Source organism: Sander lucioperca, chromosome 9, assembly GCF_008315115.2.
Source record: "Sander lucioperca isolate FBNREF2018 chromosome 9, SLUC_FBN_1.2, whole genome shotgun sequence".
NCBI lineage: Eukaryota > Metazoa > Chordata > Actinopteri > Perciformes > Percidae > Sander > Sander lucioperca.
The window spans coordinates 73,179-98,690 of NC_050181.1; the positions used below are offsets into that span (position 1 = coordinate 73,179).

The window sequence follows — 25,512 nt, forward strand, 5'->3', positions numbered from 1 at the left end:
CAGTGTGGTGGTTACCCATGTTGATCTTTGCACAGTTCGTGTCCATCAAAAATCAGTTTCATAATTGTCTTATAAAACCAAAACAACGGCATAGTTTTGGCATTTCCCATTTTACACCGACGGTCTGTGAACGCAACAGCGCGTGTCCTGTAGCGGTTCCATGGTGTAATGGTTAGCACTCTGGACTCTGAATCCAGCGATCCGAGTTCAAATCTCGGTGGGACCTGTTTTGAAGGGCGAGGTTAAGTGAATTCTTCTGACAAATTAAATGTCCAGCAACAAAGTCAAATCTCAATTCCTCCACATAAGAAAACGTCCACGTACTTTGAAAACGATAAATCTGATCTAGAATGCCGTCATACAACTGAGGTGTTATTCCACCTTTAACATGACTAACATGAAGTTTTTATCAACTAAATTACGTAGAGATATGTGTTTATGCATGCCTCTTTTTTGAATAAAAAAAAAAATCAATCTTTACAAATCCTGTTTTATTAGCAGTCTCATCCAGTGCAATGTGATGGTTACCCATGTTTATCTTTGCACAGTTAGTGTACCTCGATAATCAGGTTCAAAATTGTCTTTTAAAACCAAAACAACGGCACAGTTATGGTATTTCCCACCCTACACGAACGGTGTGTAAACGTAGCACTAACCACAACGTAGCGGTTCCATGGTGTAATGGTTAGCACTCTGGACTCTGAATCCAGCGATCCGAGTTCAAATCTCGGTGGGACCTGTTTTGAAGGGCGAGTTTAAATGAATTCTTCTGGTATTGTTGTACTACAGTTGACAAATTAAATGTCCAACAACAAAGTCAAAACTCAATTCCTCCACATAAAAAAACGTACTTTGGATGCACTTTATCTGGAATGTGGATTAGGCTACCTGAAGCAACAGAGATGAGACTAATGCTGCAGGAGGGAGTGTAGGCACAGTAAGTTTGGCTACTTCAGAATATTATATTATTATGGAGCGACTGGCTCTGATGATTTATTCATTTTTTTTATATGTCTATGTTTTGGTGCCGTTGTTTATAGCATGGGAGTTTACGTTCACCATCACTGGGGCTATCAAAAGTGCGTGTTCTTTCGTGCGTCAAAAGTTCTATCTGCGTTGAAAACGCTGAAGACCCCTGGTCTAACCTGATGATCATGTGTGACCCGCCATTCGTTCAGCCAGGTTGTCTATATTTTCCTATAACTTCAATAGCAGGTGCCTACGCCTACCACCACCAGAAAAGATTTTGTAACAGTCTATGGTGTTGCCTCAAGAGGAAATGATTTAAGTGTTGATACTTATTTACGTATCTCTGCTAAGCTTCAAGATAGTAAAGAAACATTTTGAGTGAAGCCACTTTGTTGACAGCCTGTGTATGTGTAGCTGTGTCTTATACGCCCTCACAGGCTTTAAATAACATTATGTTACATTTAAGGACCTGTGTTATACGTCTCCTTTTGGTAAAACACGAACACAATTCTTCTGTGACAAACGTAAGTCCATCAACACGTGATTTCACAATCAAAGTATTTTTTTGCTAACCCTGTGATTTTATAAATTATAAAATTCTCATTTCATGTCAACATCGTTGTGCATATTATTTAATTACTTTGATGTCAACTTCTCTATAGCTTTGTTTGACTCCTTAAGACACATATGAGATATTAGGAACGTGCACATAATGTGGGAGTGTCAAAGGTGATTTCCTTTTAGAAGTTAGTCAGTAAACATGTATTCCTAGATCGATATCTCTAAATACTGATTCCACCTTTTACATGACTTTCTTGTCAGGTTTTTATCAACTAAATTACGTAGAGATATGTGTTTATGCATGCCTCTTTTTTGAATTAAAAAAAAAAAAAAATCAATCTTTACAAATCCTATTTTATTAGCAGTCTCATCCAGTGCAATGTGATGGTTACCCATGTTTATCTTTGCACAGTTAGTGTACCTCGATAATCAGTTTCATAATTGTCTTTTAAAACAACCAAAACAACAGCACAGTTTTGGCATTTCCCACCCTACACGAACGGTCTGTAAACGCAGCACTGATTACAACGTAGCGGTTCCATGGTGTAATGGTTAGCACTCTGGACTCTGAATCCAGCGATCCGAGTTCAAATCTCGGTGGGACCTGTTTTGAAGGGCGAGGTTAAGTGAATTCTTCTGGTATTGCTGTACTACAGCTGACAAATTAAATGTCCAACAGCAAAGTCAAAACTCAATTCCACCACATAAGAAAACGTACTTTGGATGCACTTTATCTCAAGACTGTATGGCTGCAGCCTGGAGCGTCCCATCTCATGCCGTCCCGCCTCCTTTATCTGGAAAGAAAAAATGTCAAAGTAGGCTAATTAATCTCATGAGTAAAGTATGGTAAAGTCAGCTCTCTTAATAATGTCCACATACTTTGAAAATGATAAATCTGATCTAGAATGCCGTCATAACACTGGTGCTGTTAACCCAGAGATCTTCATCAGGGGGTCCGGGACCCCTAGAGGGTCCTCAGAGTTACTGCAGGGGGGCCACCACTTTATTCATTTTTTTAAAGTTGGTTTTTTTTTAGATGAAAATGTCTCAACATGAATCCAACATATTATTAGCAAATATAAATCAGCAGATTTGTGATACTTTAATGATAGGCTTACTGACCTATAGAGATAATTACTAAAATAGATATCCACAGATTAATAACTCACTGTGCCACATGTATGTTTAACATTAAAAAAAAAATTTATAAAATCACGCCAACAATTATTATTTTAATGGCTTAGTATTCCTTGTACTAAAAAGGTATGCAAAAAGGCATTTGCCGCCCTACAAGTTATTTTAGGCCCAGTTTAATACTCAACTTCATTTTATACAATATATGTAGTAGGGGGTCCCTGCTCCGTCCCTCTCAGTTAAGGGGTCCTTGGTTTGAATCCTACTTAAAGAATAGGGATTACTTTGTATCTATAGGTAATTATGTATCTGAGCATACAAATATGACATGCAGAGTTCTCCAAGGCTCCATTCTGGGGCCTCTTCTGTTTAACATCTACATGCTTCCACTGGCTCAGATTATGGAAAACAACAAAATAAGTTACCATAGTTGTGCGGATGACACACAAATTTACATAACCTTATCGCCAGGGGACTATAATCCAATACAAAAACTGACTAAGTGCATTGAACAAATTAACGACTGGATGTGCCAGAACTTCTTAAATTAAATGAAGAAAAAACTGAGGTGGTTGTTTTTGGAGCAAAAGAGGAACGATTAAGTCAGCGCTCAGCTTCAAACGACAATGTTAAAAACAACAGACAAAGCCAGAAATCTTGGTGTAGTCATGGACTCAGATCTGAATTTCAACAGCCACATTAAGACAATTACAAAGTCAGCCTATTACCACCTTAAGAATATATCAAGGGTTAAAGGACGTATGTCTCAGCAGGATTTGGAAAAACTTGTCCATGCTTTTATCTTCAGTAGACTTGACTACTGTAACGGAGTCTTTACAGGTCTCCCTAAAAAATCAATCAGACAACTGCAGCTGATTCAGAACGCTGCTGCTCGAGTCCTCACTAACACCAAGAAAGTGGATCACATCACTCCAGTTCTGAAGTCTTTACACCTGCTTCCAGTGCCTCAAAGATTTGATTTCCAAATACTTTTGCTGGTTTATAAATCACTAAAAGGTTTAGGGCCAAAATACATTTCTGATCTGCTGCTACACTATGACCCACCCAGACCTCTCAGGTTGTCTGGGACAGGTCTGCTGTTGTCCCCAGAGTCAGAGGGTCCCCTAGAGGGTCCTCAGAGTTACTGCAGGGGGGCCACCAGTTTATTCATGTTTTGAAAGGTTTTTTTTTTTAGATGGTTTCTTTTAAAACCAAAACAACGGCACAGTTTTGGCATTTCCCACCCTACACGAACGGTCTGTAAACGCAGAACTAGTTGCAATGTAGTGGTTCCATGGTGTAATGGTTAGCACTCTGGACTCTGAATCCAGCGATCCGAGTTCAAATCTCGGTGGGACCTGTTTTGAAGGGCGAGGTTAAGTGTACTATAGCTGAAAATGAACACATACTTGGAAAACAGCTAATCGGATTTAAAATGTCAAAACCAGTGCTGTTAAGGTTAGATGGTCAAGTGATATAACCTCATGATCATGTGTGATCCACCGTTGGAGGAGTCCATAAAATTAATAATAGTCCCTGTAAAGTGCAGTTAAAGAAAAGTACCGCTCGTTCAAACTCCAGTTCTGAAGTCTTTACACCTGCTTCCAGTGCCTCAAAGAATTGATTTCAAAATACTTTTGCTGGTTTATAAATCACTAAACGGTTTAGGGCCAAAATACATTTCTAATCTACTACTACACTATAATCCACCCAGACCTCTCAGGTTGTCTGGGACAGGTCTGCTGTTGTCCCCAGAGTCAGAGGGTCCCCTAGAGGGTCCTCAGAGTTACTGCAGGGGGGCCACCAGTTTATTCATGTTTTGAAAGTTGTTTTTTTTTGATGGTTTCTTTTAAAACCAAAACAACGGCACAGTTTTGGCATTTCCCACCCTACACGAACGGTCTGTAAACGCAGCACTAGTTGCAACGTAGCGGTTCCATGGTGTAATGGTTAGCACTCTGGACTCTGAATCCAGCGATCCGAGTTCAAATTTCGGTGGGACCTGTTTTGAAGGGCGAGGTTAATTGAATTCTTCTGGTATTGTTGTACTACAGCTGACAAATTAAATGTCCAACAACAAAGTCAAAACTCAATTCCACCACATAAGAAAACGTACTTTGGATGCACTTTATCTGGAAAGAAAAAATGTCAAAGTAGGCTAATTAATCTCATGAGTAAAGTATGGTAAAGTCAGCTCTCTTAATAATGTCCACATACTTTGAAAATGATAAATCTGATCTAGAATGCCGTCATAACACTGGTGCTGTTAACCCAGAGATCTTCATCAGGGGGTCCGGGACCCCTAGAGGGTCCTCAGAGTTACTGCAGGGGGGCCACCAGTTTATTCATTTTTTTAAAGTTGTTTTTTTTTTTAGATGAAAATGTCTCAACATGAATCCAACATATTATTAGCAAATATAAATCAGCAGATTTGTGATAAAAATAAAAAAAAAACATCAATGATAGGCTTACTGACCTATAGAGATAATTACTAAAATAGATATCTACAGATTAATAACTCACTGTGCCACATGTATGTTTATCATTAAAAAAAAAATTTATAAAATCACGCCAACAATTATTATTTTAATGGCTTAGTATTCCTTGTACTAAAAAGGTATGCAAAAAGGCATTTGCCGCCCTACAAGTTATTTTAGGCCCAGTTTAATACGCAACTTCATTTTATACAATATATGTAGTAGGGGGTCCCTGCTCCGTCCCTCTCAGTTAAGGGGTCCTTGGTTTGAATCCTACTTAAAGAATAGGGATTACTTTGTATCTATAGGTAATTATGTATCTGAGCATACAAATATGACATGCAGAGTTCTCCAAGGCTCCATTCTGGGGCCTCTTCTGTTTAACATCTACATGCTTCCACTGGCTCAGATTATGGAAAACAACAAAATAAGTTACCATAGTTGTGCGGATGACACACAAATTTACATAACCTTATCGCCAGGGGACTATAATCCAATACAAAAACTGACTAAGTGCATTGAACAAATTAACGACTGGATGTGCCAGAACTTCTTAAATTAAATGAAGAAAAAACTGAGGTGGTTGTTTTTGGAGCAAAAGAGGAACGATTAAGTCAGCGCTCAGCTTCAAACGACAATGTTAAAAACAACAGACAAAGCCAGAAATCTTGGTGTAGTCATGGACTCAGATCTGAATTTCAACAGCCACATTAAGACAATTACAAAGTCAGCCTATTACCACCTTAAGAATATATCAAGGGTTAAAGGACGTATGTCTCAGCAGGATTTGGAAAAACTTGTCCATGCTTTTATCTTCAGTAGACTAGACTACTGTAACGGAGTCTTTACAGGTCTCCCTAAAAAATCAATCAGACAACTGCAGCTGATTCAGAACGCTGCTGCTCAAGTCCTCACTAACACCAAGAAAGTGGATCACATCACTCCAGTTCTGAAGTCTTTACACCTGCTTCCAGTGCCTCAAAGATTTGATTTCCAAATACTTTTGCTGGTTTATAAATCACTAAAAGGTTTAGGGCCAAAATACATTTCTGATCTGCTGCTACACTATGACCCACCCAGACCTCTCAGGTTGTCTGGGACAGGTCTGCTGTTGTCCCCAGAGTCAGAGGGTCCCCAAGAGGGTCCTCAGAGTTACTGCAGGGGGGCCACCAGTTTATTCATGTTTTGAAAGGTTTTTTTTTTTAGATGGTTTCTTTTAAAACCAAAACAACGGCACAGTTTTGGCATTTCCCACCCTACACGAACGGTCTGTAAACGCAGAACTAGTTGCAATGTAGCGGTTCCATGGTGTAATGGTTAGCACTCTGGACTCTGAATCCAGCGATCCGAGTTCAAATCTCGGTGGGACCTGTTTTGAAGGGCGAGGTTAATTGAATTCTTCTGGTATTGTTGTACTACAGCTGACAAATTAAATGTCCAACAACAAAGTCAAAACTCAATTCCACCACATAAGAAAACGTACTTTGGATGCACTTTATCTGGAAAGAAAAAATGTCAAAGTAGGCTAATTAATCTCATGAGTAAAGTATGGTAAAGTCAGCTCTCTTAATAATGTCCACATACTTTGAAAATGATAAATCTGATCTAGAATGCCGTCATAACACTGGTGCTGTTAACCCAGAGATCTTCATCAGGGGGTCCGGGACCCCTAGAGGGTCCTCAGAGTTACTGCAGGGGGGCCACCACTTTATTCATTTTTTTAAAGTTGGTTTTTTTTTAGATGAAAATGTCTCAACATGAATCCAACATATTATTAGCAAATATAAATCAGCAGATTTGTGATAAAAAAAACCAAAAAACTTTAATGATAGGCTTACTGACCTATAGAGATAATTACTAAAATAGATATCCACAGATTAATAACTCACTGTGCCACATGTATGTTTAACATTAAAAAAAAAATTTATAAAATCACGCCAACAATTATTATTTTAATGGCTTAGTATTCCTTGTACTAAAAAGGTATGCAAAAAGGCATTTGCCGCCCTACAAGTTATTTTAGGCCCAGTTTAATACTCAACTTCATTTTATACAATATATGTAGTAGGGGGTCCCTGCTCCGTCCCTCTCAGTTAAGGGGTCCTTGGTTTGAATCCTACTTAAAGAATAGGGATTACTTTGTATCTATAGGTAATTATGTATCTGAGCATACAAATATGACATGCAGAGTTCTCCAAGGCTCCATTCTGGGGCCTCTTCTGTTTAACATCTACATGCTTCCACTGGCTCAGATTATGGAAAACAACAAAATAAGTTACCATAGTTGTGCGGATGACACACAAATTTACATAACCTTATCGCCAGGGGACTATAATCCAATACAAAAACTGACTAAGTGCATTGAACAAATTAACGACTGGATGTGCCAGAACTTCTTAAATTAAATGAAGAAAAAACTGAGGTGGTTGTTTTTGGAGCAAAAGAGGAACGATTAAGTCAGCGCTCAGCTTCAAACGACAATGTTAAAAACAACAGACAAAGCCAGAAATCTTGGTGTAGTCATGGACTCAGATCTGAATTTCAACAGCCACATTAAGACAATTACAAAGTCAGCCTATTACCACCTTAAGAATATATCAAGGGTTAAAGGACGTATGTCTCAGCAGGATTTGGAAAAACTTGTCCATGCTTTTATCTTCAGTAGACTAGACTACTGTAACGGAGTCTTTACAGGTCTCCCTAAAAAATCAATCAGACAACTGCAGCTGATTCAGAACGCTGCTGCTCGAGTCCTCACTAACACCAAGAAAGTGGATCACATCACTCCAGTTCTGAAGTCTTTACACCTGCTTCCAGTGCCTCAAAGAATTGATTTCAAAATACTTTTGCTGGTTTATAAATCACTAAAAGGTTTAGGGCCAAAATACATTTCTGATCTGCTGCTACACTATGACCCACCCAGACCTCTCAGGTTGTCTGGGACAGGTCTGCTGTTGTCCCCAGAGTCAGAGGGTCCCCTAGAGGGTCCACAGAGTTACTGCAGGGGGGCCACCAGTTTATTCATGTTTTGAAAGTTTTTTTTTTTAGATGGTTTCTTTTAAAACCAAAACAACGGCACAGTTTTGGCATTTCCCACCCTACACGAACGGTCTGTAAACGCAGCACTAGTGGCAACGTAGCGGTTCCATGGTGTAATGGTTAGCACTCTGGACTCTGAATCCAGCGATCCGAGTTCAAATCTCGGTGGGACCTGTTTTGAAGGGCGAGGTTAAGTGTACTATAGCTGAAAATGAACACATACTTGGAAAACAGCTAATCGGATTTAAAATGTCAAAACCAGTGCTGTTAAGGTTAGATGGTCAAGTGATATAACCTCATGATCATGTGTGATCCACCGTTGGAGGAGTCCATAAAATTAATAATAGTCCCTGTAAAGTGCAGTTAAAGAAAAGTACCGCTCGTTCAAACTCCAGTTCTGAAGTCTTTACACCTGCTTCCAGTGCCTCAAAGAATTGATTTCAAAATACTTTTGCTGGTTTATAAATCACTAAACGGTTTAGGGCCAAAATACATTTCTAATCTACTACTACACTATAATCCACCCAGACCTCTCAGGTTGTCTGGGACAGGTCTGCTGTTGTCCCCAGAGTCAGAGGGTCCCCTAGAGGGTCCTCAGAGTTACTGCAGGGGGGCCACCAGTTTATTCATGTTTTGAAAGTTGTTTTTTTTTGATGGTTTCTTTTAAAACCAAAACAACGGCACAGTTTTGGCATTTCCCACCCTACACGAACGGTCTGTAAACGCAGAACTAGTTGCAATGTAGCGGTTCCATGGTGTAATGGTTAGCACTCTGGACTCTGAATCCAGCGATCCGAGTTCAAATTTCGGTGAGACCTGTTTTGAAGGGCGAGGTTAATTGAATTCTTCTGGTATTGTTGTACTACAGCTGACAAATTAAATGTCCAACAACAAAGTCAAAACTCAATTCCACCACATAAGAAAACGTACTTTGGATGCACTTTATCTGGAAAGAAAAAATGTCAAAGTAGGCTAATTAATCTCATGAGTAAAGTATGGTAAAGTCAGCTCTCTTAATAATGTCCACATACTTTGAAAATGATAAATCTGATCTAGAATGCCGTCATAACACTGGTGCTGTTAACCCAGAGATCTTCATCAGGGGGTCCGGGACCCCTAGAGGGTCCTCAGAGTTACTGCAGGGGGGCCACCACTTTATTCATTTTTTTAAAGTTGGTTTTTTTTTTAGATGAAAATGTCTCAACATGAATCCAACATATTATTAGCAAATATAAATCAGCAGATTTGTGATAAAAATAAAAAAAAACCATTAATGATAGGCTTACTGACCTATAGAGATAATTACTAAAATAGATATCCACAGATTAATAACTCACTGTGCCACATGTATGTTTAACATTAAAAAAAAAATTTATAAAATCACGCCAACAATTATTATTTTAATGGCTTAGTATTCCTTGTACTAAAAAGGTATGCAAAAAGGCATTTGCCGCCCTACAAGTTATTTTAGGCCCAGTTTAATACTCAACTTCATTTTATACAATATATGTAGTAGGGGGTCCCTGCTCCGTCCCTCTCAGTTAAGGGGTCCTTGGTTTGAATCCTACTTAAAGAATAGGGATTACTTTGTATCTATAGGTAATTATGTATCTGAGCATACAAATATGACATGCAGAGTTCTCCAAGGCTCCATTCTGGGGCCTCTTCTGTTTAACATCTACATGCTTCCACTGGCTCAGAATATGGAAAACAACAAAATAAGTTACCATAGTTGTGCGGATGACACACAAATTTACATAACCTTATCGCCAGGGGACTATAATCCAATACAAAAACTGACTAAGTGCATTGAACAAATTAACGACTGGATGTGCCAGAACTTCTTAAATTAAATGAAGAAAAAACTGAGGTGGTTGTTTTTGGAGCAAAAGAGGAACGATTAAGTCAGCGCTCAGCTTCAAACGACAATGTTAAAAACAACAGACAAAGCCAGAAATCTTGGTGTAGTCATGGACTCAGATCTGAATTTCAACAGCCACATTAAGACAATTACAAAGTCAGCCTATTACCACCTTAAGAATATATCAAGGGTTAAAGGACGTATGTCTCAGCAGGATTTGGAAAAACTTGTCCATGCTTTTATCTTCAGTAGACTTGACTACTGTAACGGAGTCTTTACAGGTCTCCCTAAAAAATCAATCAGACAACTGCAGCTGATTCAGAACGCTGCTGCTCGAGTCCTCACTAACACCAAGAAAGTGGATCACATCACTCCAGCTCTGAAGTCTTTACACCTGCTTCCAGTGCCTCAAAGATTTGATTTCAAAATACTTTTGCTGGTTTATAAATCACTAAACGGTTTAGGGCCAAAATACATTTCTGATCTGCTGCTACACTATGACCCACCCAGACCTCTCAGGTTGTCTGGGACAGGTCTGCTGTTGTCCCCAGAGTCAGAGGGTTCCCAAGAGGGTCCTCAGAGTTACTGCAGGGGGGCCACCAGTTTATTCATGTTTTGAAAGGTTTTTTTTTAGATGGTTTCTTTTAAAACCAAAACAACGGCACAGTTTTGGCATTTCCCACCCTACACGAACGGTCTGTAAACGCAGAACTAGTTGCAATGTAGCGGTTCCATGGTGTAATGGTTAGCACTCTGGACTCTGAATCCAGCGATCCGAGTTCAAATCTCGGTGGGACCTGTTTTGAAGGGCGAGGTTAAGTGTACTATAGCTGAAAATGAACACATACTTGGAAAACAGCTAATCGGATTTAAAATGTCAAAACCAGTGCTGTTAAGGTTAGATGGTCAAGTGATATAACCTCATGATCATGTGTGATCCACCGTTGGAGGAGTCCATAAAATTAATAATAGTCCCTGTAAAGTGCAGTTAAAGAAAAGTACCGCTCGTTCAAACTCCAGTTCTGAAGTCTTTACACCTGCTTCCAGTGCCTCAAAGAATTGATTTCAAAATACTTTTGCTGGTTTATAAATCACTAAACGGTTTAGGGCCAAAATACATTTCTAATCTACTACTACACTATAATCCACCCAGACCTCTCAGGTTGTCTGGGACAGGTCTGCTGTTGTCCCCAGAGTCAGAGGGTCCCCTAGAGGGTCCTCAGAGTTACTGCAGGGGGGCCACCAGTTTATTCATGTTTTGAAAGTTGTTTTTTTTTGATGGTTTCTTTTAAAACCAAAACAACGGCACAGTTTTGGCATTTCCCACCCTACACGAACGGTCTGTAAACGCAGAACTAGTTGCAATGTAGCGGTTCCATGGTGTAATGGTTAGCACTCTGGACTCTGAATCCAGCGATCCGAGTTCAAATTTCGGTGAGACCTGTTTTGAAGGGCGAGGTTAATTGAATTCTTCTGGTATTGTTGTACTACAGCTGACAAATTAAATGTCCAACAACAAAGTCAAAACTCAATTCCACCACATAAGAAAACGTACTTTGGATGCACTTTATCTGGAAAGAAAAAATGTCAAAGTAGGCTAATTAATCTCATGAGTAAAGTATGGTAAAGTCAGCTCTCTTAATAATGTCCACATACTTTGAAAATGATAAATCTGATCTAGAATGCCGTCATAACACTGGTGCTGTTAACCCAGAGATCTTCATCAGGGGGTCCGGGACCCCTAGAGGGTCCTCAGAGTTACTGCAGGGGGGCCACCACTTTATTCATTTTTTTAAAGTTGGTTTTTTTTTTAGATGAAAATGTCTCAACATGAATCCAACATATTATTAGCAAATATAAATCAGCAGATTTGTGATAAAAATAAAAAAAAAACATTAATGATAGGCTTACTGACCTATAGAGATAATTACTAAAATAGATATCCACAGATTAATAACTCACTGTGCCACATGTATGTTTAACATTAAAAAAAAAATTTATAAAATCACGCCAACAATTATTATTTTAATGGCTTAGTATTCCTTGTACTAAAAAGGTATGCAAAAAGGCATTTGCCGCCCTACAAGTTATTTTAGGCCCAATTTAATACTCAACTTCATTTTATACAATATATGTAGTAGGGGGTCCCTGCTCCGTCCCTCTCAGTTAAGGGGTCCTTGGTTTGAATCCTACTTAAAGAATAGGGATTACTTTGTATCTATAGGTAATTATGTATCTGAGCATACAAATATGACGTGCAGAGTTCTCCAAGGCTCCATTCTGGGGCCTCTTCTGTTTAACATCTACATGCTTCCACTGGCTCAGATTATGGAAAACAACAAAATAAGTTACCATAGTTGTGCGGATGACACACAAATTTACATAACCTTATCGCCAGGGGACTATAATCCAATACAAAAACTGACTAAGTGCATTGAACAAATTAACGACTGGATGTGCCAGAACTTCTTAAATTAAATGAAGAAAAAACTGAGGTGGTTGTTTTTGGAGCAAAAGAGGAACGATTAAGTCAGCGCTCAGCTTCAAACGACAATGTTAAAAACAACAGACAAAGCCAGAAATCTTGGTGTAGTCATGGACTCAGATCTGAATTTCAACAGCCACATTAAGACAATTACAAAGTCAGCCTATTACCACCTTAAGAATATATCAAGGGTTAAAGGACGTATGTCTCAGCAGGATTTGGAAAAACTTGTCCATGCTTTTATCTTCAGTAGACTTGACTACTGTAACGGAGTCTTTACAGGTCTCCCTAAAAAATCAATCAGACAACTGCAGCTGATTCAGAACGCTGCTGCTCGAGTCCTCACTAACACCAAGAAAGTGGATCACATCACTCCAGCTCTGAAGTCTTTACACCTGCTTCCAGTGCCTCAAAGATTTGATTTCAAAATACTTTTGCTGGTTTATAAATCACTAAACGGTTTAGGGCCAAAATACATTTCTGATCTGCTGCTACACTATGACCCACCCAGACCTCTCAGGTTGTCTGGGACAGGTCTGCTGTTGTCCCCAGAGTCAGAGGGTTCCCAAGAGGGTCCTCAGAGTTACTGCAGGGGGGCCACCAGTTTATTCATGTTTTGAAAGGTTTTTTTTTAGATGGTTTCTTTTAAAACCAAAACAACGGCACAGTTTTGGCATTTCCCACCCTACACGAACGGTCTGTAAACGCAGAACTAGTTGCAATGTAGCGGTTCCATGGTGTAATGGTTAGCACTCTGGACTCTGAATCCAGCGATCCGAGTTCAAATCTCGGTGGGACCTGTTTTGAAGGGCGAGGTTAAGTGTACTATAGCTGAAAATGAACACATACTTGGAAAACAGCTAATCGGATTTAAAATGTCAAAACCAGTGCTGTTAAGGTTAGATGGTCAAGTGATATAACCTCATGATCATGTGTGATCCACCGTTGGAGGAGTCCATAAAATTAATAATAGTCCCTGTAAAGTGCAGTTAAAGAAAAGTACCGCTCGTTCAAACTCCAGTTCTGAAGTCTTTACACCTGCTTCCAGTGCCTCAAAGAATTGATTTCAAAATACTTTTGCTGGTTTATAAATCACTAAACGGTTTAGGGCCAAAATACATTTCTAATCTACTACTACACTATAATCCACCCAGACCTCTCAGGTTGTCTGGGACAGGTCTGCTGTTGTCCCCAGAGTCAGAGGGTCCCCTAGAGGGTCCTCAGAGTTACTGCAGGGGGGCCACCAGTTTATTCATGTTTTGAAAGTTGTTTTTTTTTGATGGTTTCTTTTAAAACCAAAACAACGGCACAGTTTTGGCATTTCCCACCCTACACGAACGGTCTGTAAACGCAGAACTAGTTGCAATGTAGCGGTTCCATGGTGTAATGGTTAGCACTCTGGACTCTGAATCCAGCGATCCGAGTTCAAATTTCGGTGAGACCTGTTTTGAAGGGCGAGGTTAATTGAATTCTTCTGGTATTGTTGTACTACAGCTGACAAATTAAATGTCCAACAACAAAGTCAAAACTCAATTCCACCACATAAGAAAACGTACTTTGGATGCACTTTATCTGGAAAGAAAAAATGTCAAAGTAGGCTAATTAATCTCATGAGTAAAGTATGGTAAAGTCAGCTCTCTTAATAATGTCCACATACTTTGAAAATGATAAATCTGATCTAGAATGCCGTCATAACACTGGTGCTGTTAACCCAGAGATCTTCATCAGGGGGTCCGGGACCCCTAGAGGGTCCTCAGAGTTACTGCAGGAGGGCCACCACTTTATTCATTTTTTTAAAGTTGGTTTTTTTTTAGATGAAAATGTCTCAACATGAATCCAACATATTATTAGCAAATATAAATCAGCATATTTGTGATAAAAAACAAAACATTAATGATAGGCTTACTGACCTATAGAGATAATTACTAAAATAGATATCCACAGATTAATAACTCACTGTGCCACATGTATGTTTAACATTAAAAAAAATATTTATAAAATCATGCCAACAATTATTATTTTAATGGCTTAGTATTCCTTGTACTAAAAAGGTATGTAAAAAGGCATTTGCCACCCTACATGTTATTTTAGGCCCAGTTTAATACTCAACTTCATTTTATACAATATATGTAGTAGGGGGTCCCTGCTCCGTCCCTCTCAGTTAAGGGGTCCTTGGTTTGACTCCTGCTTAAAGAATAGGGATTACTTTGTATCTATAGGTAATTATGTATCTGAGCATACAAATATGACATGCAGAGTTCTCCAAGGCTCCATTCTGGGGCCTCTTCTGTTTAACATCTACATGCTTCCACTGGCTCAGATTATGGAAAACAACAAAATAAGTTACCATAGTTGTGCGGATGACACACAAATTTACATAACCTTATCGCCAGGGGACTATAATCCAATACAAAAACTGACTAAGTGCATTGAACAAATTAACGACTGGATGTGCCAGAACTTCTTAAATTAAATGAAGAAAAAACTGAGGTGGTTGTTTTTGGAGCAAAAGAGGAACGATTAAGTCAGCGCTCAGCTTCAAACGACAATGTTAAAAACAACAGACAAAGCCAGAAATCTTGGTGTAGTCATGGACTCAGATCTGAATTTCAACAGCCACATTAAGACAATTACAAAGTCAGCCTATTACCACCTTAAGAATATATCAAGGGTTAAAGGACGTATGTCTCAGCAGGATTTGGAAAAACTTGTCCATGCTTTTATCTTCAGTAGACTTGACTACTGTAACGGAGTCTTTACAGGTCTCCCTAAAAAATCAATCAGACAACTGCAGCTGATTCAGAACGCTGCTGCTCGAGTCCTCACTAACACCAAGAAAGTGGATCACATCACTCCAGTTCTGAAGTCTTTACACCTGCTTCCAGTGCCTCAAAGAATTGATTTCAAAATACTTTTGCTGGTTTATAAATCACTAAACGGTTTAGGGCCAAAATACATTTCTAATCTACTACTACACTATAATCCACCCAGACCTCTCAGGTTGTCTGGGACAGGTCTGCTGTTGTCCCCAGAGTCAGAGGGTCCCCTAGAGGGTCCTCAGAGTTACTGCAGGGGGGCCACCAGTTTATTCATGTTTTGAAAGGTTTTTTTTTTTAGATGGTTTCTTTTAAAACCAAAACAACGGCACAGTTTTGGCATTTCCCACCCTACACGAACGGTCTGTAAACGCAGAACTAGTTGCAATGTAGCGGTTCCATGGTGTAATGGTTAGCACTCTGGACTCTGAATCCAGCGATCTGAGTTCAAATCTCGGTGGGACCTGTTTTGAAGGGCGAGGTTAAGTGTACTATAGCTGAAAATGAACACATACTTGGAAAACAGCTAATCGGATTTAAAATGTCAAAACCAGTGCTGTTAAGTTTAGATGGTCAAGTGATATAACCTCATGATCATGTGTGATCCACCGTTGGAGGAGTCCATAAAATTAATAATAGTCCCTGTAAAGTGCAGTTAAAGAAAAGTACCGCTCGTTCAAACTCCAGTTCTGAAGTCTTTACACCTGCTTCCAGTGCCTCAAAGAATTGATTTCAAAATACTTTTGCTGGTTTATAAATCACTAAACGGTTTAGGGCCAAAATACATTTCTAATCTACTACTACACTATAATCCACCCAGACCTCTCAGGTTGTCTGGGACAGGTCTGCTGTTGTCCCCAGAGTCAGAGGGTCCCCTAGAGGGTCCTCAGAGTTACTGCAGGGGGGCCACCAGTTTATTCATGTTTTGAAAGTTGTTTTTTTTTTATGGTTTCTTTTAAAACCAAAACAATGGCACAGTTTTGGCATTTCCCACCCTACACGAACGGTCTGTAAAAGCAGAACTAGTTGCAATGTAGCGGTTCCATGGTGTAATGGTTAGCACTCTGGACTCTGAATCCAGCGATCCGAGTTCAAATTTCGGTGGGACCTGTTTTGAAGGGCGAGGTTAATTGAATTCTTCTGGTATTGTTGTACTACAGCTGACAAATTAAATGTCCAACAACAAAGTCAAAACTCAATTCCACCACATAAGAAAACGTACTTTGGATGCACTTTATCTGGAAAGAAAAAATGTCAAAGTAGGCTAATTAATCTCATGAGTAAAGTATGGTAAAGTCAGCTCTCTTAATAATGTCCACATACTTTGAAAATGATAAATCTGATCTAGAATGCCGTCATAACACTGGTGCTGTTAACCCAGAGATCTTCATCAGGGGGTCCGGGACCCCTAGAGGGTCCTCAGAGTTACTGCAGGGGGGCCACCACTTTATTCATTTTTTTAAAGTTGGTTTTTTTTTTAGATGAAAATGTCTCAACATGAATCCAACATATTATTAGCAAATATAAATCAGCAGATTTGTGATAAAAATAAAAAAAAAACATTAATGATAGGCTTACTGACCTATAGAGATAATTACTAAAATAGATATCCACAGATTAATAACTCACTGTGCCACATGTATGTTTAACATTAAAAAAAATTTTTATAAAATCACGCCAACAATTATTATTTTAATGGCTTAGTATTCCTTGTACTAAAAAGGTATGCAAAAAGGCATTTGCCGCCCTACAAGTTATTTTAGGCCCAGTTTAATACTCAACTTCATTTTATACAATATATGTAGTAGGGGGTCCCTGCTCCGTCCCTCTCAGTTAAGGGGTCCTTGGTTTGAATCCTACTTAAAGAATAGGGATTACTTTGTATCTATAGGTAATTATGTATCTGAGCATACAAATATGACATGCAGAGTTCTCCAAGGCTCCATTCTGGGGCCTCTTCTGTTTAACATCTACATGCTTCCACTGGCTCAGATTATGGAAAACAACAAAATAAGTTACCATAGTTGTGCGGATGACACACAAATTTACATAACCTTATCGCCAGGGGACTATAATCCAATACAAAAACTGACTAAGTGCATTGAACAAATTAACGACTGGATGTGCCAGAACTTCTTAAATTAAATGAAGAAAAAACTGAGGTGGTTGTTTTTGGAGCAAAAGAGGAACGATTAAGTCAGCGCTCAGCTTCAAACGACAATGTTAAAAACAACAGACAAAGCCAGAAATCTGGGTGTAGTCATGGACTCAGATCTGAATTTCAACAGCCACATTAAGACAATTACAAAGTCAGCCTATTACCACCTTAAGAATATATCAAGGGTTAAAGGACGTATGTCTCAGCAGGATTTGGAAAAACTTGTCCATGCTTTTATCTTCAGTAGACTTGACTACTGTAACGGAGTCTTTACAGGTCTCCCTAAAAAATCAATCAGACAACTGCAGCTGATTCAGAACGCTGCTGCTCGAGTCCTCACTAACACCAAGAAAGTGGATCACATCACTCCAGCTCTGAAGTCTTTACACCTGCTTCCAGTGCCTCAAAGATTTGATTTCAAAATACTTTTGCTGGTTTATAAATCACTAAACGGTTTAGGGCCAAAATACATTTCTGATCTGCTGCTACACTATGACCCACCCAGACCTCTCAGGTTGTCTGGGACAGGTCTGCTGTTGTCCCCAGAGTCAGAGGGTTCCCAAGAGGGTCCTCAGAGTTACTGCAGGGGGGCCACCAGTTTATTCATGTTTTGAAAGGTTTTTTTTTTTAGATGGTTTCTTTTAAAACCAAAACAACGGCACAGTTTTGGCATTTCCCACCCTACACGAACGGTCTGTAAACGCAGAACTAGTTGCAATGTAGCGGTTCCATGGTGTAATGGTTAGCACTCTGGACTCTGAATCCAGCGATCCGAGTTCAAATCTCGGTGGGACCTGTTTTGAAGGGCGAGGTTAAGTGTACTATAGCTGAAAATGAACACATACTTGGAAAACAGCTAATCGGATTTAAAATGTCAAAACCAGTGCTGTTAAGGTTAGATGGTCAAGTGATATAACCTCATGATCATGTGTGATCCACCGTTGGAGGAGTCCATAAAATTAATAATAGTCCCTGTAAAGTGCAGTTAAAGAAAAGTACCGCTCGTTCAAACTCCAGTTCTGAAGTCTTTACACCTGCTTCCAGTGCCTCAAAGAATTGATTTCAAAATACTTTTGCTGGTTTATAAATCACTAAACGGTTTAGGGCCAAAATACATTTCTAATCTACTACTACACTATAATCCACCCAGACCTCTCAGGTTGTCTGGGACAGGTCTGCTGTTGTCCCCAGAGTCAGAGGGTCCCCTAGAGGGTCCTCAGAGTTACTGCAGGGGGGCCACCAGTTTATTCATGTTTTGAAAGTTGTTTTTTTTTGATGGTTTCTTTTAAAACCAAAACAACGGCACAGTTTTGGCATTTCCCACCCTACACGAACGGTCTGTAAACGCAGAACTAGTTGCAATGTAGCGGTTCCATGGTGTAATGGTTAGCACTCTGGACTCTGAATCCAGCGATCCGAGTTCAAATTTCGGTGAGACCTGTTTTGAAGGGCGAGGTTAATTGAATTCTTCTGGTATTGTTGTACTACAGCTGACAAATTAAATGTCCAACAACAAAGTCAAAACTCAATTCCACCACATAAGAAAACGTACTTTGGATGCACTTTATCTGGAAAGAAAAAATGTCAAAGTAGGCTAATTAATCTCATGAGTAAAGTATGGTAAAGTCAGCTCTCTTAATAATGTCCACATACTTTGAAAATGATAAATCTGATCTAGAATGCCGTCATAACACTGGTGCTGTTAACCCAGAGATCTTCATCAGGGGGTCCGGGACCCCTAGAGGGTCCTCAGAGTTACTGCAGGAGGGCCACCACTTTATTCATTTTTTTAAAGTTGGTTTTTTTTTAGATGAAAATGTCTCAACATGAATCCAACATATTATTAGCAAATATAAATCAGCATATTTGTGATAAAAAACAAAACATTAATGATAGGCTTACTGACCTATAGAGATAATTACTAAAATAGATATCCACAGATTAATAACTCACTGTGCCACATGTATGTTTAACATTAAAAAAAAATATTTATAAAATCATGCCAACAATTATTATTTTAATGGCTTAGTATTCCTTGTACTAAAAAGGTATGTAAAAAGGCATTTGCCACCCTACATGTTATTTTAGGCCCAGTTTAATACTCAACTTCATTTTATACAATATATGTAGTAGGGGGTCCCTGCTCCGTCCCTCTCAGTTAAGGGGTCCTTGGTTTGACTCCTGCTTAAAGAATAGGGATTACTTTGTATCTATAGGTAATTATGTATCTGAGCATACAAATATGACATGCAGAGTTCTCCAAGGCTCCATTCTGGGGCCTCTTCTGTTTAACATCTACATGCTTCCACTGGCTCAGATTATGGAAAACAACAAAATAAGTTACCATAGTTGTGCGGATGACACACAAATTTACATAACCTTATCGCCAGGGGACTATAATCCAATACAAAAACTGACTAAGTGCATTGAACAAATTAACGACTGGATGTGCCAGAACTTCTTAAATTAAATGAAGAAAAAACTGAGGTGGTTGTTTTTGGAGCAAAAGAGGAACGATTAAGTCAGCGCTCAGCTTCAAACGACAATGTTAAAAACAACAGACAAAGCCAGAAATCTTGGTGTAGTCATGGACTCAGATCTGAATTTCAACAGCCACATTAAGACAATTACAAAGTCAGCCTATTACCACCTTAAGAATATATCAAGGGTTAAAGGACGTATGTCTCAGCAGGATTTGGAAAAACTTGTCCATGCTTTTATCTTCAGTAGACTTGACTACTGTAACGGAGTCTTTACAGGTCTCCCTAAAAAATCAATCAGACAACTGCAGCTGATTCAGAACGCTGCTGCTCGAGTCCTCACTAACACCAAGAAAGTGGATCACATCACTCCAGTTCTGAAGTCTTTACACCTGCTTCCAGTGCCTCAAAGAATTGATTTCAAAATACTTTTGCTGGTTTATAAATCACTAAACGGTTTAGGGCCAAAATACATTTCTAATCTACTACTACACTATGACCCACCCAGACCTCTCAGGTTGTCTGGGACAGGTCTGCTGTTGTCCCCAGAGTCAGAGGGTCCCCTAGAGGGTCCTCAGAGTTACTGCAGGGGGGCCACCAGTTTATTCATGTTTTGAAAGGTTTTTTTTTTTAGATGGTTTCTTTTAAAACCAAAACAACGGCACAGTTTTGGCATTTCCCACCCTACACGAACGGTCTGTAAACGCAGAACTAGTTGCAATGTAGCGGTTCCATGGTGTAATGGTTAGCACTCTGGACTCTGAATCCAGCGATCTGAGTTCAAATCTCGGTGGGACCTGTTTTGAAGGGCGAGGTTAAGTGTACTATAGCTGAAAATGAACACATACTTGGAAAACAGCTAATCGGATTTAAAATGTCAAAACCAGTGCTGTTAAGTTTAGATGGTCAAGTGATATAACCTCATGATCATGTGTGATCCACCGTTGGAGGAGTCCATAAAATTAATAATAGTCCCTGTAAAGTGCAGTTAAAGAAAAGTACCGCTCGTTCAAACTCCAGTTCTGAAGTCTTTACACCTGCTTCCAGTGCCTCAAAGAATTGATTTCAAAATACTTTTGCTGGTTTATAAATCACTAAACGGTTTAGGGCCAAAATACATTTCTAATCTACTACTACACTATAATCCACCCAGACCTCTCAGGTTGTCTGGGACAGGTCTGCTGTTGTCCCCAGAGTCAGAGGGTCCCCTAGAGGGTCCTCAGAGTTACTGCAGGGGGGCCACCAGTTTATTCATGTTTTGAAAGTTGTTTTTTTTTATGGTTTCTTTTAAAACCAAAACAACGGCACAGTTTTGGCATTTCCCACCCTACACGAACGGTCTGTAAAAGCAGAACTAGTTGCAATGTAGCGGTTCCATGGTGTAATGGTTAGCACTCTGGACTCTGAATCCAGCGATCCGAGTTCAAATTTCGGTGGGACCTGTTTTGAAGGGCGAGGTTAATTGAATTCTTCTGGTATTGTTGTACTACAGCTGACAAATTAAATGTCCAACAACAAAGTCAAAACTCAATTCCACCACATAAGAAAACGTACTTTGGATGCACTTTATCTGGAAAGAAAAAATGTCAAAGTAGGCTAATTAATCTCATGAGTAAAGTATGGTAAAGTCAGCTCTCTTAATAATGTCCACATACTTTGAAAATGATAAATCTGATCTAGAATGCCGTCATAACACTGGTGCTGTTAACCCAGAGATCTTCATCAGGGGGTCCGGGACCCCTAGAGGGTCCTCAGAGTTACTGCAGGGGGGCCACCACTTTATTCATTTTTTTAAAGTTGGTTTTTTTTTTAGATGAAAATGTCTCAACATGAATCCAACATATTATTAGCAAATATAAATCAGCAGATTTGTGATAAAAATAAAAAAAAAACATTAATGATAGGCTTACTGACCTATAGAGATAATTACTAAAATAGATATCCACAGATTAATAACTCACTGTGCCACATGTATGTTTAACATTAAAAAAATTTTTTATAAAATCACGCCAACAATTATTATTTTAATGGCTTAGTATTCCTTGTACTAAAAAGGTATGCAAAAAGGCATTTGCCGCCCTACAAGTTATTTTAGGCCCAGTTTAATACTCAACTTCATTTTATACAATATATGTAGTAGGGGGTCCCTGCTCCGTCCCTCTCAGTTAAGGGGTCCTTGGTTTGAATCCTACTTAAAGAATAGGGATTACTTTGTATCTATAGGTAATTATGTATCTGAGCATACAAATATGACATGCAGAGTTCTCCAAGGCTCCATTCTGGGGCCTCTTCTGTTTAACATCTACATGCTTCCACTGGCTCAGATTATGGAAAACAACAAAATAAGTTACCATAGTTGTGCGGATGACACACAAATTTACATAACCTTATCGCCAGGGGACTATAATCCAATACAAAAACTGACTAAGTGCATTGAACAAATTAACGACTGGATGTGCCAGAACTTCTTAAATTAAATGAAGAAAAAACTGAGGTGGTTGTTTTTGGAGCAAAAGAGGAACGATTAAGTCAGCGCTCAGCTTCAAACGACAATGTTAAAAACAACAGACAAAGCCAGAAATCTTGGTGTAGTCATGGACTCAGATCTGAATTTCAACAGCCACATTAAGACAATTACAAAGTCAGCCTATTACCACCTTAAGAATATATCAAGGGTTAAAGGACGTATGTCTCAGCAGGATTTGGAAAAACTTGTCCATGCTTTTATCTTCAGTAGACTTGACTACTGTAACGGAGTCTTTACAGGTCTCCCTAAAAAATCAATCAGACAACTGCAGCTGATTCAGAACGCTGCTGCTCGAGTCCTCACTAACACCAAGAAAGTGGATCACATCACTCCAGTTCTGAAGTCTTTACACCTGCTTCCAGTGCCTCAAAGATTTGATTTCCAAATACTTTTGCTGGTTTATAAATCACTAAAAGGTTTAGGGCCAAAATACATTTCTGATCTGCTGCTACACTATGACCCACCCAGACCTCTCAGGTTGTCTGGGACAGGTCTGCTGTTGTCCCCAGAGTCAGAGGGTCCCCTAGAGGGTCCTCAGAGTTACTGCAGGGGGGCCACCAGTTTATTCATGTTTTGAAAGGTTTTTTTTTTTAGATGGTTTCTTTTAAAACCAAAACAACGGCACAGTTTTGGCATTTCCCACCCTACACGAACGGTCTGTAAACGCAGAACTAGTTGCAATGTAGCGGTTCCATGGTGTAATGGTTAGCACTCTGGACTCTGAATCCAGCGATCTGAGTTCAAATCTCGGTGGGACCTGTTTTGAAGGGCGAGGTTAAGTGTACTATAGCTGAAAATGAACACATACTTGGAAAACAGCTAATCGGATTTAAAATGTCAAAACCAGTGCTGTTAAGTTTAGATGGTCAAGTGATATAACCTCATGATCATGTGTGATCCACCGTTGGAGGAGTCCATAAAATTAATAATAGTCCCTGTAAAGTGCAGTTAAAGAAAAGTACCGCTCGTTCAAACTCCAGTTCTGAAGTCTTTACACCTGCTTCCAGTGCCTCAAAGAATTGATTTCAAAATACTTTTGCTGGTTTATAAATCACTAAACGGTTTAGGGCCAAAATACATTTCTAATCTACTACTACACTATAATCCACCCAGACCTCTCAGGTTGTCTGGGACAGGTCTGCTGTTGTCCCCAGAGTCAGAGGGTCCCCTAGAGGGTCCTCAGAGTTACTGCAGGGGGGCCACCAGTTTATTCATGTTTTGAAAGTTGTTTTTTTTTGATGGTTTCTTTTAAAACCAAAACAACGGCACAGTTTTGGCATTTCCCACCCTACACGAACGGTCTGTAAAAGCAGAACTAGTTGCAATGTAGCGGTTCCATGGTGTAATGGTTAGCACTCTGGACTCTGAATCCAGCGATCCGAGTTCAAATTTCGGTGGGACCTGTTTTGAAGGGCGAGGTTAATTGAATTCTTCTGGTATTGTTGTACTACAGCTGACAAATTAAATGTCCAACAACAAAGTCAAAACTCAATTCCACCACATAAGAAAACGTACTTTGGATGCACTTTATCTGGAAAGAAAAAATGTCAAAGTAGGCTAATTAATCTCATGAGTAAAGTATGGTAAAGTCAGCTCTCTTAATAATGTCCACATACTTTGAAAATGATAAATCTGATCTAGAATGCCGTCATAACACTGGTGCTGTTAACCCAGAGATCTTCATCAGGGGGTCCGGGACCCCTAGAGGGTCCTCAGAGTTACTGCAGGGGGGCCACCAGTTTATTCATTTTTTTAAAGTTGTTTTTTTTTTTAGATGAAAATGTCTCAACATGAATCCAACATATTATTAGCAAATATAAATCAGCAGATTTGTGATAAAAATAAAAAAAAAACATTAATGATAGGCTTACTGACCTATAGAGATAATTACTAAAATAGATATCTACAGATTAATAACTCACTGTGCCACATGTATGTTTATCATTAAAAAAAAAATTTATAAAATCACGCCAACAATTATTATTTTAATGGCTTAGTATTCCTTGTACTAAAAAGGTATGCAAAAAGGCATTTGCCGCCCTACAAGTTATTTTAGGCCCAGTTTAATACGCAACTTCATTTTATACAATATATGTAGTAGGGGGTCCCTGCTCCGTCCCTCTCAGTTAAGGGGTCCTTGGTTTGAATCCTACTTAAAGAATAGGGATTACTTTGTATCTATAGGTAATTATGTATCTGAGCATACAAATATGACATGCAGAGTTCTCCAAGGCTCCATTCTGGGGCCTCTTCTGTTTAACATCTACATGCTTCCACTGGCTCAGATTATGGAAAACAACAAAATAAGTTACCATAGTTGTGCGGATGACACACAAATTTACATAACCTTATCGCCAGGGGACTATAATCCAATACAAAAACTGACTAAGTGCATTGAACAAATTAACGACTGGATGTGCCAGAACTTCTTAAATTAAATGAAGAAAAAACTGAGGTGGTTGTTTTTGGAGCAAAAGAGGAACGATTAAGTCAGCGCTCAGCTTCAAACGACAATGTTAAAAACAACAGACAAAGCCAGAAATCTTGGTGTAGTCATGGACTCAGATCTGAATTTCAACAGCCACATTAAGACAATTACAAAGTCAGCCTATTACCACCTTAAGAATATATCAAGGGTTAAAGGACGTATGTCTCAGCAGGATTTGGAAAAACTTGTCCATGCTTTTATCTTCAGTAGACTTGACTACTGTAACGGAGTCTTTACAGGTCTCCCTAAAAAATCAATCAGACAACTGCAGCTGATTCAGAACGCTGCTGCTCGAGTCCTCACTAACACCAAGAAAGTGGATCACATCACTCCAGTTCTGAAGTCTTTACACCTGCTTCCAGTGCCTCAAAGAATTGATTTCAAAATACTTTTGCTGGTTTATAAATCACTAAACGGTTTAGGGCCAAAATACATTTCTGATCTGCTGCTACACTATGACCCACCCAGACCTCTCAGGTTGTCTGGGACAGGTCTGCTGTTGTCCCCAGAGTCAGAG

General features: G+C 39.2%; 20 non-coding genes across 20 annotated transcripts; all 20 read left to right on the top strand.

Moving 5' to 3' along the window:
* The first annotated feature begins 154 nt into the window (after positions 1-154).
* trnaq-cug lies at positions 155-226 on the top strand. The gene has a single exon. It is a non-coding gene; the product is annotated as a tRNA-Gln (tRNA).
* A 441-nt stretch (positions 227-667) lies between these two features.
* Positions 668-739, top strand: trnaq-cug. The gene has a single exon. It is a non-coding gene; the product is annotated as a tRNA-Gln (tRNA).
* A 1,325-nt stretch (positions 740-2,064) lies between these two features.
* On the top strand, positions 2,065-2,136 carry trnaq-cug. The gene has a single exon. It is a non-coding gene; the product is annotated as a tRNA-Gln (tRNA).
* A 1,816-nt stretch (positions 2,137-3,952) lies between these two features.
* trnaq-cug lies at positions 3,953-4,024 on the top strand. Its single transcript has one exon. It is a non-coding gene; the product is annotated as a tRNA-Gln (tRNA).
* A 572-nt stretch (positions 4,025-4,596) lies between these two features.
* trnaq-cug lies at positions 4,597-4,668 on the top strand. Its single transcript has one exon. It is a non-coding gene; the product is annotated as a tRNA-Gln (tRNA).
* Positions 4,669-6,440: 1,772 nt separating this feature from the next.
* trnaq-cug lies at positions 6,441-6,512 on the top strand. Its single transcript has one exon. It is a non-coding gene; the product is annotated as a tRNA-Gln (tRNA).
* A 1,770-nt stretch (positions 6,513-8,282) lies between these two features.
* On the top strand, positions 8,283-8,354 carry trnaq-cug. Its single transcript has one exon. It is a non-coding gene; the product is annotated as a tRNA-Gln (tRNA).
* A 572-nt stretch (positions 8,355-8,926) lies between these two features.
* trnaq-cug lies at positions 8,927-8,998 on the top strand. The gene has a single exon. It is a non-coding gene; the product is annotated as a tRNA-Gln (tRNA).
* Positions 8,999-10,768: 1,770 nt separating this feature from the next.
* trnaq-cug lies at positions 10,769-10,840 on the top strand. The gene has a single exon. It is a non-coding gene; the product is annotated as a tRNA-Gln (tRNA).
* A 572-nt stretch (positions 10,841-11,412) lies between these two features.
* trnaq-cug lies at positions 11,413-11,484 on the top strand. The gene has a single exon. It is a non-coding gene; the product is annotated as a tRNA-Gln (tRNA).
* A 1,770-nt stretch (positions 11,485-13,254) lies between these two features.
* Positions 13,255-13,326, top strand: trnaq-cug. Its single transcript has one exon. It is a non-coding gene; the product is annotated as a tRNA-Gln (tRNA).
* Positions 13,327-13,898: 572 nt separating this feature from the next.
* On the top strand, positions 13,899-13,970 carry trnaq-cug. The gene has a single exon. It is a non-coding gene; the product is annotated as a tRNA-Gln (tRNA).
* Positions 13,971-15,736: 1,766 nt separating this feature from the next.
* Positions 15,737-15,808, top strand: trnaq-cug. The gene has a single exon. It is a non-coding gene; the product is annotated as a tRNA-Gln (tRNA).
* A 572-nt stretch (positions 15,809-16,380) lies between these two features.
* On the top strand, positions 16,381-16,452 carry trnaq-cug. The gene has a single exon. It is a non-coding gene; the product is annotated as a tRNA-Gln (tRNA).
* A 1,772-nt stretch (positions 16,453-18,224) lies between these two features.
* On the top strand, positions 18,225-18,296 carry trnaq-cug. The gene has a single exon. It is a non-coding gene; the product is annotated as a tRNA-Gln (tRNA).
* A 572-nt stretch (positions 18,297-18,868) lies between these two features.
* On the top strand, positions 18,869-18,940 carry trnaq-cug. The gene has a single exon. It is a non-coding gene; the product is annotated as a tRNA-Gln (tRNA).
* A 1,767-nt stretch (positions 18,941-20,707) lies between these two features.
* trnaq-cug lies at positions 20,708-20,779 on the top strand. The gene has a single exon. It is a non-coding gene; the product is annotated as a tRNA-Gln (tRNA).
* Positions 20,780-21,350: 571 nt separating this feature from the next.
* Positions 21,351-21,422, top strand: trnaq-cug. The gene has a single exon. It is a non-coding gene; the product is annotated as a tRNA-Gln (tRNA).
* A 1,772-nt stretch (positions 21,423-23,194) lies between these two features.
* Positions 23,195-23,266, top strand: trnaq-cug. The gene has a single exon. It is a non-coding gene; the product is annotated as a tRNA-Gln (tRNA).
* A 572-nt stretch (positions 23,267-23,838) lies between these two features.
* trnaq-cug lies at positions 23,839-23,910 on the top strand. The gene has a single exon. It is a non-coding gene; the product is annotated as a tRNA-Gln (tRNA).
* Positions 23,911-25,512: the final 1,602 nt, after the last annotated feature.